Here is a 9965-nt window from a genome sequence, read left to right on the forward strand (position 1 = left end):
TTAAATGCAATAACTTTTTTTTTTTAATTCAAATAAATGTTTTAGTTTGACTGCATTTGAATAAAAACTGAATTCTGATGAAAGCAGTTACTGTAAAGTCATTTGAAGTCACATAATAAAAATCACATGGTTTAGTTGAGCAGACCACAAAGTGCAGAGCTAAAATATGTGTATGAATCTGTGTGAAAATCCAGTCCGTTTGTCCACAGGGATGCTAGGAAGCAGTCAAATGGGGTCGCTCAATCTGCTCAAATCCAGTCAAATGGGGTCGCACGGGCCGACAAATGGGGACGTCCCCGTTTGTCGGAAGCGTCCCCATTTGACTGCTCTCCAGTGACAATCGTCCCCATTTGTCGGTAAAACCACCTACACACGCACACACACACACACACCACACACCCGCTCGGCTTTTTGTCCCCTCTGCCTCACTGATTTGGTTTTGTGTTTATTTCGTAATTATTTTGTTAGTAAATAGTGAACATTGCTTCAATGCCGAAGCAAAAAACATCATTATTGGTTGTAATTTGCTACCAATTTTAAAACCCGAATATCGTATTACATAGTAATTTTGACAGCAGTTCAAATGTGTACATTTACCAGTTCCATTCAGCAGACCGTTTCAGGTCTTTGTGACTGATTTCTGGCCAGGAATTCATCACGCTTTCTGTTGTTCATTCGTTTCCTGTGACATTGATCAGCAAACCAGCAAAGTGTGTGTGTGTGTGTGTGTGTGTGTGTGTGTGTGTGTGTGTGTGTGCCTTTGGTTATATCGGTTTTTGTTGTTGTTGATGAGTACGTAACAAAATGTAGTCAGTATAATTATATACGTTTGCACCATACCTCATCTCCCGTGAAATATCAACAGAGTTCGAAGTTTCAGTTTGTCAATCTGTATAGTATGATTTGTTTTCAAATACGTTTTGTCTTTCTTTCCTTGTCCTGGTTTGTTTACAGATCATCGTCATTTTTTAATCTCGGAAGATCTAACTAGTGTTCTGAGCATCGCCTAAGTAGACATCAACAAGCATGTACATACTTGAATGATCTTGCCGTTGTCTATCTTTTGCGATATCATGTCCATTTGTGAAAAAAACATGAAAAAGTATCCAAATAATTATTTGACAAACGGAATGCCATACATTTCCACATCGCAACATCATTGAATATTTGTACCAGTTTCAATTTGTCTGATAGATGTTGAATGACACAGAAATAAAACGATTTCTTCGTGAACTTCAATTTAATATATCAGGTGTACGATACATCTACACAGTTGTGTGTGTGTGTGTGTGTGTGTGTGTGTGTGTGTGTGTGTGTGTGTGTGTGTGTGTGTGTGTGTATGTGTGTGTGAGTGTGTGTGTGTGTGTGTGTGTGTGTGTGTGTACTTGAACATAACTACACCCATGTGTTAATGAGTTACATAATTATATATATATGCGTTCAGTCAGTCTGCATGTTTCCTTTCACAAAATAAGACACAACATCAAAAATGAATACAGATTTGATCTGCAAGGAGGAAATATCAAACCAACCCACACCCCAAACCTAAAGCAGCTCATGACAAACTTTTGGTACACACTTTGCAAAATAATACTCTAATTTCTAACCAGCTGCATTACACGCTGCCAACAGAGAGAGAACAAGTCGCGTAAGGCGAAATTACAACATTTAGTTAATCTGTCGAACCCACAGAATACAAGAAACTAAGTCCATCTCACGATGAACACGAGCCGAAATCATATGCACTCGACTTGTGAAATAGAAAGAAATCAAATACGACGAAGAGAAGAAAAAGTTTGAAAGTACCATTGAACTTCCATGTCGGCGTGTGGCTGAGCTTAAAATAGGAATGTTGTTGCAATCTGTTAGGCACTTTCCCTTTTGACAGGTAGTTTTTGCATGTACAGCAAAACACGGCCTTTTTTACAAATCCTAAAGACTGTCGGAAACTTCGCATGCTCTCTTGTGAACGCCATGTGAAACATTGATTCTGAAACAAAAATCTATGGCATGAATGACAATGGAAAGACGGTCTCTCTCTGATTCCAAGTTCATAATGACAGTTATAAAGTGCTGAATTTAAAAAATCTGTAGATGAAGTAAAATCATTTGAATGTTGGCTTGTTGAAACTTCATAACAAACAGCCACCTCGTCTATATCATTATCTGAAAGAATGCCAACTTCCTTTGAAACACCAACATTTGTATGGAAAACTTCTGTTTCTGTCATCTTTGATTTCATTTGACAACTTGGACTGATGGCATCTTCCAGAGATATATCCATTACTTTCAACTTGCGCCTCTTTGTATTCCTGTAAGCCTGCCACTTATTTATAAAAAGAAACGTTTGATACTTTTACCAAACAGTTAGTATAATGCACGATTTACCTGTATTCGTCTTTAAATTCTGCAAGACTGAAGCGAAAGAGGTCTGTCTCAGTTTTGTCGTCAGTTTGTTGTGTACATTTACACACGCACAACGAACAACACATGCACAGGCCCGGGGGAAGCTCTCCTTTCTTATGTCCGACGATAGACGTATACATGTAGTTTACATGTTTATTAGTCATCTATTTAATAGATTACGTGTATGATATGACGGAGAGTCGCATCGGTTTGATGCCGTGAACCCAACCGTGGCTGTGGCTGTCGTTTGAAGTAGCCTACTTCTTTATAAAGATTCATTTACATTCTACTTCTGACCAAGGCATGTTTGGTACCTACTGAATCCTTGTTGCGTGTAGTTTTACGTGGCACGTTGCCCAAAGTTGTATTCTTGAGGAGCATAAAATAAAACGTGTTACAAAGTTATCTCAAAACTCTGCAGTGACTGCTCGCGCAGCAGGTCAGCTAATTATAGCACGCAGCCTCCACAGACAGTTTCGAGCCGAGACCATATGAGTCGCCGCTCCTGCGGCTCGTCAAAAACTGCACGCACTGCAGTGTTTTCAGTCACGAGAATAAAATAGCTTCGTCAATCCACGCGGCAAGGAAGTCGCTCGATTTTTGCGTGCAGCACGAAGTAAACAGACATGCAAGAATAGCGACGGGTTCAAGTTTAGGTCGCTCCAGGAGAAAAATTCTGTTGGATGTTGGCCTTTAACAGCGCCAACTGATATGCTGGACATCGGCAGATGATGGACATTTCAACAATTTTGCAGATTCAGGTAGAAGTGGCATGGTGTCGGAGGTGAGAGTGGCATCAGTCAAGAAGTTAACCATTGTAAGATGAGAAGTGAGATAAACTTCGTCTCTCTCTCTCTCTCTCTGGTCTCACTCCAATCAGCAAAGTCTCCGTTTCGCTTCCTTTGTTAAAACAGTATCCGTAAACATGTGTCCAAATCCATTATGGAGATGCAAAGTGTAAGGGCCGTGGTGACATTGGTGACTGTCTTCTCGGGTTAGAATTGAAGTTTGGTGTACAGAATTCACTCTCTCCGTGAAAAGCTATTATAACTAGTATTTCGTGTAGTTACGTTTCTGCTCGGAGTTGAGTCTGAGCCATAGGCGGAGGTTGCTGTACTGCACACATATAGAGAAGCAAATTTAGAAAATTAAACACACACACACACACACACACACACACACACACACTACACACACACATACACACACACACATACACACACACACTCATACACACACACATACACACACACACATACACACACATACACACACACACACACACACATACGACACACACTCACACAGGCACACAGTTCACAGGCGGCGGCCTGCAGCTTGGCCTGTCTGTTTATCAAATAATAATCAAAATACGAGGAAACTAGACCGAGACAATAAGTTAAATGTGGAACTTCCAAGTGTACACAGTTTTGCTAGTGCGCATAGTAAAACAGTTGTTTTTCAAACAAAACGTGTTCGTGTTTATTTCCAAAGTAAATAATTAATTTTAACATGGAAGTATTTATCGCATTTAGCAAGTAGTATGCAATTTAGTGTAATGCTGCTAGATTTTCATTACGCAGGTGCTTCAATATATTTGCTTTCTTAGAAAAGCAAGATGACATTTAATATTGTAGTGCAGAGAAAGAGGTGACAACAAATCTGCCTTTTCTCTGCCAACGTTTTGTGCTAGTACCACGAACACAGACTCAGTTGACTCAGAACATCCCAATATATTACATTGAATAAAACACTTGCATATGACAGCATTGTTTTGCGCTACATACTCACCTCTTACAGCAACAGACTGGCGTAGGAAGGAGTCAATTTCAGCGTAATCTCCCTCTGAAAACAAAATGAAATAGGCTTGATGGGTCTCCTTTTGGGGGCGTTGCTTTCTCTTCACATGCTCGTGTGATTTTGTTTTTGTCTGTGCATTAAATCGGGATAACCTAAGAGACCGACAAACAGACCTACACAGACACAGACACATAGAACACACACACACTCACACACACACACACACACACACACACACTCACACACACACACACCACACAACACCATTGCAAGAACTCTTACTCTCTCAATCTCTCGGCCCTCTCTCTCTCTCTCTCTCCGTCTCTCTCTCTCTCTCTCTCTCTCTCTCTCTCTCTCTCTCTCTCTCTCTCTCTCTCTCTCGGTGTATGTTTGTCTGTTTGTCCTATATTTCTCTCTCTCTCTCTCTCTCTCTCTCTCTCTCTCTCTCTCTCTCTCTCAAAGTTACCTGTGACCTATATAAATGCAACTTTCTGTGAATCTATGTATTACATTACAGCGTACCTTTTTGTTTATATTTACAACTGTATTAATGCAATGCACACCGCACACAACAAGCAGTAAACACTGACCAGATACATTTCAGCCACGGCTGTACGTGTGCCAAGGTAAATTGTCAACAAACTGCTTTTTGCGGGTATAAAAGTGCACTCATGTTTACGATTAGTTCAAGGGAGAGAGAGAAAAAGCTGGTGTCTAAAAATAAATCAAATGACTAGACTTGTTTTGGTTGCAGCGGTCAAGGCCACACGACATGGTGACCCAGTTTTGTCATGCATAATTATGTTTGTGAGACACCAATGAGTAGACCCTGTTCTTATTGTAGAAAATGCGGAGATCGGCGAGAGGGACAGAGAGACAGAGAGAAACAGAGAGACAGAGTGATATCGATATTATAAAAATAAACAAGTCGCGTAAGGCGAAAATACAACATTTAGTCAAGTAGCTGTCGAACTCACAGAATGAAACTGAACGCAATGCCATTTTTCAGCAAGACCGTATACTCGTAGCATCGTCAGTCCACCGCTCATGGCAAAGGCAGTGAAATTGACAAGAAGAGCGGGGTAGTAGTTGCGCTAAGAAGGATAGCACGCTTTTCTGTACCTCTCTTTGTTTTAACTTTCTGAGCGTGTTTTTAATCCAAACATATCATATCTATATGTTTTTGGAATCAGGAACCGACAAGGAATAAGATGAAAGTGTTCTTAAATTGATTTCGACAATTTGATTTTGATCATAATTGTTATATATTTAATTTTCAGAGCTTGTTTTTAATCCAAATATAACATATTTATATGTTTTTGGAATCAAAAAATGATGGAAAATAAGATGAACGTAAATTGGGATCGTTTTATAATTTTTTTTTCCAACTTTCAGATTTTTAATGACCAAAGTCATTAATTAATTTTTAAGCCACCAAGCTGAAATGCAATACCGAAGTCCGGGCTTCGTCGAAGATTACTTGACCAAACTTTCAACCAATTTGGTTGAAAAATGAGGGCGTGACAGTGCCGCCTCAACTTTCACGAAAAGCCGGATATGACGTCATCAAAGACATTTATCAAAAAAATGAAAAAAAAAATGTTCGGGGATTTCATACCCAGAAACTCTCATGTCAAATTTCATAAAGATCGGTCCAGTAGTTTAGTCTGAATCGCTCTACACACACACACAGACACACACACACACACACACACATACACCACGACCCTCGTCTCGATTTCTCCCTCTATGTTAAAACATTTAGTCAAAACTTGACTAAATGTAAAAAGACCAATGTGTGTGTGTGAATGTTCAAATGTGTGAAATTTTATTTCCGAAAACTGTGTTAAGTAGATCAATATTTACGCTATTCTTTTCTGTCTTGAACGTCTGCACTCAAACACATATTGATCATTTCACAGACTGCTGTACACATGTTGATCATTTCACAGACTGCTGTACACATGTTGATCATTTCACAGACTGCTGTACACATGTTTGAAGGTTATCAACAGACGGGAGGGGATATATATAGAATAAAGAAGATTCGGTAGGATGATGACGACGACAGCTTCTGTGACAACAATAATGTTGTCTTAAGAGATCAGGTTAATGTCAATGCTAATTGCATCAAAGAAGGGCTCGTCGTCCTTATGACAAAATTCGAGACGACCATTGAGAGTCAAACCAATGTTTTTGTTAACTGCGAATTATACTCTTATAGCCACATAACAATCGATGCAAAGGGCGACAAAGCATTTGATCGACTTAATGGTTTTGCCAATTTTGTATGACCGATTTAACTGTGTTGCTATTTTTATACTCTTGTTTACTGATCTGTTGAGTAACATCAACAAATAGAAATAGATGTTTTGCCAGTATTACTAGAACAGATTTGCACTGTCCTAGCTAAGTGGTAGAACATAGGTATATGATCTTACCTATAACCATAATGTATTTCTCGGTAGAAATATATGAAGGTGGCTGGGGGGAAATAGTGATCGGAGGGAGGGCGTGTTGGGTTCAGTACGTTCTTGAGAAATGTCATTTTGAGCTGTTTCGGGGATCACGTACGGGAAGTTAACACAGCAAGAAAAGGAAGCCCAAAACACATAGAGAAAGGGCTCGAGAGACAGCGAGAGAGAGACAGCGAGAGTCAGACAGACAGACACACAGACAGACACACACACACACACACACACACACACACAAACACACACACACAGAAACACATACACACGCGCACACACACACACAGACATACACACACACTCACAAACACACACACACATACACACGCACACACACACACACACACACTGACACAAACACACACACACACACACACACACACACACACACAAACACACACACACAGAAACACATACACACGCGCGCACACACACACACACACACACATTCACACACACACACACACACACACACACACACACACACACACACACACACAAACACACACACAAACACACACAAACACAAACACACACAAACACACACTGACACACATACACACACAAACGTAATGCAATTTATTTAAACTACGCAATATTTTGTACAGCTGTAATTTTGCCTATTGACCGACTTTTGGTTTGTCATTGTTTTCAAAATAGTGTTAATTTCCTGCTTTATCACCAGGGCCACTGTAATGATAAGTTGATCAAGGTCACCAGCACACAGTCTCTGCGTCACTCTTAATTACCGTGGCAGGCAACATGTTTGTTTCCGTTATCTGTGCTCCTGGACACATTAGTTTTATTCCACGTTAACAATGATTCTCTCTGTAATAATTATAACCTTGGAGAATCGTGATTTATAAATAAGTCAGTGACAAATCATAAAGGGGGGCACACACACACACACACACACACACACACACACACACACAACACACGCGCGCGCGCGCGCGCATGCACTGACGCACACACATACACACGTGTGCACACAAGCACACAGCGACGATAAAGGAAGCCCAAAGCACAAAGAGAAAGGGCTACTGTGTTTTTTTTACTACCTATTTTATTCATGTTTTTATTACTTAGTTAGTGGAAGAATCTTTTGTAATGTATGTTTGATGGTGTATGCTTTTAATTAAGCGTTGTTGACTATGAATGTAGATGTAAATGCTTGTATAACTGTGTTTTAATTTTAAATGTGTCAAGCGCAAAGAGCATAATTGTAAAGTTATGATGTTGCGCTATATAAATGCTCATTTATTATTATTATTATTATTATTATTATTATTTAAGTTATTGAGACATCCCAGTGCACTAAGGGATTTATAGAGCAAATCGAGAAAATTCATTATTGAACGAAGCGCATAGCGCTGAGTTCAATAATTATTTTCGAGATTTGCTCTATAAATCCCTTAGTGCACTGGGATTGTTTCAATAACGATATTGTCAGTACCGCCATAGAAAAAAGAAGATTCCAAACGCACATTTTGCAATGCGCATTTGAATAGGCATAACTGTGTGGTCAGGTCGTGCACAGTAAAGATCTACTTTTGTGTGGGGTGTCTCAAGTGTGTCGTGCTTTCGTCACACGCATTTTAATTTCTGTTGGTAAATTCCAGTGTAGCGTTAATCTGAACAGTGATGATCTTTCAGAGAGACCTCATTTGAACTCGGAGAAAGGCTCTTCATTATTTGCGATTCGAAACCTCCAGTCGAGCTTCGACGGATTGACTATGCGGAGTGACTCCCCTTGAATTGACTCAAAGCGGGACTCGACGGTTCGCACATTTTCAAAACAAATGTGGCATATTTCTCGTGTTCTATCTTCACTCATCGGGGAGTCTGATACTAAATATGAACGGTAAGAATGCTCTGAACCCTACACGTATTATATCCCCATCGTTTTTTCGTTCACATTTGCCCAACATGTTAATTTGCTGAGCGGGGTTAATGTCGTCTGCTAGGCTACCTGCCAACCTGGGCAATGGAACGACTGCAGTCTGCACTGAGTCTGTACGCATAAGGCAGGCTGCTAATAAATCTTATAGTCTATATGGTAAGAACGTTCTGAACCTTACACGTTTTCGATTACGATTGTTCTTGCTTTGAAATAATAATTCTGAAACCATTCATTTACTGAACTGATGTAGTCGTATTTCTGTGTTGTCTGCTACAGAGTCGATCGAGTCAGTCTTCCAAACTGGTCTAGCTGGTACGTTATCGGAATAACACTTGTGTTTTCTGTTAGCCGCTGGGAATTGTATACTAACTCATCATTTGGTAATGTGGATGATAAGCTACATGCCACTAACACGGCATATGAGAAGAATCTATGCAAGTCGGCGAAAATTAGATGAAACACAGCGGCTTCTATTTTTTTTAGATCACTGGCACTGGCACAGGCACATGCAATCTGTCAGAAAAAAACCCACTTCTGCTTTAATTGAGAAGCAGGGAATTTATGGTCATTTGGTATTGTGGAGAATATAAGCTACATGTCATTAATTAATTCTGAGGATGAGAGCACAGTCTTGCTTAGGCAAAGGGCGCAAGAATACGCTCTCTGGAAAAGTTAGCGCACTCCAAGTGTGCGCTAACAGTTTTAAGCGCATTGCGATTAGCCAATCAACTGGTTCACATCAGTCATGTGACACCAGTACTTACTGACAATTATTATTATTATTATCATTATTATTATTAATTATTATTAATTATAAATTTATTTGGGATATTACCCTTTTGATGTCGTGGTTTAAGTGGGTAATAGTTGCAGTGATGAACAATTAATAATAATTACAACTAAGATATCCAACGTAATGTAACATGAAGGTCCCTATCGCTCGTTGGGATTCAGACATGTGGAATTCCCCAGTCATTATAACATTTGGCTCATTTAGTAATTTGGAAGAAAATTAGCCACCACCTTCAAGCGAATGTGTGCATTTCCCTCCGCGGGCCCCTCCGTCTGGAGCTCCCTGCCGCTTGAGCTTCGCCAGAGCCCCTCTCTTGACGCGTTCAAGAGTAGGTTGAAGACTCAGTTCTTCCCGTAGCTGGCTGCGACTTTCATGTTCGACGTGATGTGTTGTGCCCCAAAAGACATTCTTGTGCTGTGCTCTGTGAGAGGTGTTTTCTTTGTGCTTAATATTATTTTGTTTGGACCTAGCTATTGATGTGTACATTGTTGTTAAACAGTTGTGTGTTGTATGTTTATCAGGGTTTGCTAGTGTGTGATAGGGTTCGTGTCCGTCTGTAGATGTTAGTTTCTTTGTTAGTCCTGTGTTGACA

At 39.9% G+C, this 9965-nt stretch overlaps 1 long non-coding RNA gene across 1 annotated transcript in view; it reads right to left on the reverse strand.

Annotated features, from left to right (window-relative positions):
* Nucleotides 1–3456: 3456 nt before the first annotated feature.
* Nucleotides 3457–9965, reverse strand: part of LOC138954293 (uncharacterized) — an 8538-nt gene continuing 2029 nt past the window's right edge. The window contains exons 5-6 of the long non-coding RNA XR_011451782.1: nucleotides 4198–4251; nucleotides 3457–3522 (exon numbers count right to left, since the gene is read on the reverse strand). This is a non-coding gene — a long non-coding RNA (uncharacterized lncRNA). The remainder of the gene's footprint in view (nucleotides 3523–4197; nucleotides 4252–9965) is intronic.

The sequence above is a fragment of the Littorina saxatilis genome, unplaced genomic scaffold (assembly GCF_037325665.1).
Source record: "Littorina saxatilis isolate snail1 unplaced genomic scaffold, US_GU_Lsax_2.0 scaffold_247, whole genome shotgun sequence".
NCBI classification, from domain to species: domain Eukaryota; kingdom Metazoa; phylum Mollusca; class Gastropoda; order Littorinimorpha; family Littorinidae; genus Littorina; species Littorina saxatilis.